At 34.4% G+C, this 2,703-nt stretch overlaps 1 pseudogene across 1 annotated transcript; it reads left to right on the top strand.

Moving 5' to 3' along the window:
- The first annotated feature begins 654 nt into the window (after window positions 1–654).
- LOC146936337 (hydroxycinnamoyl-CoA:piscidic acid hydroxycinnamoyltransferase pseudogene) lies at window positions 655–2,400 on the top strand (annotated as a pseudogene). Its single transcript, XR_015030553.1, has one exon. The product of XR_015030553.1 is annotated as a hydroxycinnamoyl-CoA:piscidic acid hydroxycinnamoyltransferase pseudogene (transcript).
- Window positions 2,401–2,703: the final 303 nt, after the last annotated feature.

Genomic DNA, 2,703 nt, shown 5'->3' with positions numbered 1-2,703 from the left:
TTTAATGTATGTTTTTTATTCCTTCCATCTCAAATATAAAAAGAATATTATTTTGAGATAGAGGGAATAATAAATGCATCTTGTAATTTCAAAAGAGACTAATATTTAGAGATAAACTTTTATTACAATGCATACAGCTATAATTTTTTAACACCTATATAATACCTATAGAATGTTGGGACACTCGTTAACAAAACTTTTATTTTTTATTTTTTATATTATCACCAACATATCACCAACACTTGCATAGAACTCGTCTCAGTCTTATTATATAAATAAGGGTCTTGCCAACTAAGGGCACTTGTTAAGGATTTAATAATAGAAATAATCGATAAGTTTTATGTAAAAAAAAAATTACTTTTAAAAGTTTCAATACATCTAATGAATCATTTCCAAGACAAAGTTTCTTTTTTAAACTTCGTGCCTTGAGGGCACTTTTGGGGTAGCACTTTGGAGCCATTAATGGCACCGTGTCATTAAATCTGGGTCATTAATGGCACCAAGATAGATGTGTTGTGTGGCCCAGATGCAATGGCAATGTGTTTGTGTGGCCCATATTTAATGGCACGGTGCCATTAATGGCACCAAAGTGCTACCCGGCACTTTTGTTAGCGTTTTCCTATAAATAAATGCTATTGCCATTGTCATATTCAACGTAAAACTTTGCACCATATCTTAAAAAAATGGTAACCATTACTGCTTCTCACACCGTGATACCAGAAGGAGCAACTCCACAAGGTTGCTTATGGCTTTCTGATATAGACCAGGTGGTAAGGCTCCGCCACACACAAACCATTTATATTTACAAACCAAAACAAAACACAGAAAATGCCATAGGAACCCTAAAGAACTCACTCAGCAAAATCCTAGTTCACTACTATCCAGTAGCCGGTCGTTATTGTTACAAAGAAGGTGGTAGAATAGAGTTGAATCTCAATGCAAAAGGTGCCATTTTGCTTGAAGCTGAAACCACAAAAACAGTTCATGATTATGGTGATTTTTCACCTTCCGACTCCACCATGGAGCTTGTTCCAATAATAGATTACAATCAACCTGTGGAAGAAATTCCATTGTTTGTGGTTCAACTCACAAGATTTCAAAACAAAGATGAAGACCTTGCAATTGGTGTTGCTTATTCCCATCCTTTATCAGATGGACTTGGAGCCATTAGATTCATCAACTCATGGGCTAAAATAGCAAGAGGAGAAACCCTTGAGGCTAATGAGTTACCCTTTTTAGATAGAACAATACTCAAATTCTCACACACCCCTTTAAAACCACGTTTTGAACACAAGGAGTTGAAGCCACTACCACTAATTCTTGGAAGAACAGACACAAGTGAAGAAAAAAAGAAGAAAACTTCAGCAACATTGTTGCGACTTTCACCGGAACAAGTTGATAAGTTGAAGAAAAAAGCAAATGAAAATGACATTCTTGCAATCAAGAAAAAAGGGTCAAGACCATTTAGTAGATATGAAGCAATTAGTGCACATATATGGAGATGTGCTTCTAGGGCACGAAAGCTTGAAGAGAATCAAGAAAGTGTTGTTAGATTCAATGCTGATATTAGAACAAGAATGGTTCCACCTCTTCCTAAGAACTATTTTGGGAATGCTTTGACACAAACAGCAGCAATAGGGTATGTTGGAGAAATCACATCAAAGCCTTTAGGTTATGTTGCACAAATTATAAGGGAAGCAACTGAGTTAGTAAGTGATGAGTTTATAAGGTCACAAATTGATGTTATTAGGGGTTTTGAACATTTGGATGATGCAAGAAAATTGTTTTTAGGTGGTGAAGGAGAAAATATTCCATATTTTGGAAATCCAAATTTTCATTTAACTAGTTGGATGAGTATGCCTATTTATGAAGCTGATTTTGGATGGGGGAAGCCTGTTTATTTTGGATTAGCTTGTGTGTCTCCACATGATAGGGCATTGATTCTTCTTAGTCCTGATGGAGATGGATCTGTTCTTGTGTGTTTGCATTTTCAGATTGCACTTTTGGAGCTTTTTAAGAAGTTCTTCTATGGGGATATATGAGATTTCTTTGTTATGTACTATCATTTCATTTAACAAATCATTTTGTGCAAGTTTGGTGTAGGATATTAAAATCACGATGAGTCGCCGTGATTCTGTGAAACACCCAGAGATCATGATGTTACTTGTGTTGTGTTAGTTGTTTAATTTGCATTGTATTGTTTTGTTTTTCGTTTTCATGTTTGAAAGTAGAGATTGAGATGAAGTTGTGTTAGTTGTTTACTTTAATGAAAATGTTAACCGGTGGCCCGGGGCACTGGTTAAGGAAGCAAATGTAGAAGCTTTTGTATTGAAAATTGTGTAATCAAGGCTTCAAAAGTCAAAAAAGTATCTATTTTTATTTAATATTTTCTTTTTTAAATATCTTAACCAGTGCCCCGATGGCACCGATTAACACAACCCTTACTTTAATTGTTTCACTTAGATATTTTGTTGGTGACTTGCACGAATTAATTTTCCAATTGAAGTTTTTTTATTATTATTATTATTATTATTATTATTATTATTATTATAATACTTGATATTTGCGTGCAACTTTGCCACAACTCTCGTTACTTTTATTTTTAAATTGGAGTGGGTGGTGCTTTGTATGTGGAAATGTGCGGTTTGTACTTTGATCTAGATATATTCGGGTATTTATCATCTTAGTGTAGAAAGTGAATAT

This window comes from Medicago sativa, chromosome 3, assembly GCF_051527215.1.
Source record: "Medicago sativa cultivar Bolivia chromosome 3, Bolivia_mono, whole genome shotgun sequence".
Taxonomy (NCBI): Eukaryota; Viridiplantae; Streptophyta; class Magnoliopsida; order Fabales; family Fabaceae; genus Medicago; species Medicago sativa.
Note: the sequence above shows the minus strand (reverse complement) of the source record. Positions and strands in the feature narration are given on the sequence as shown.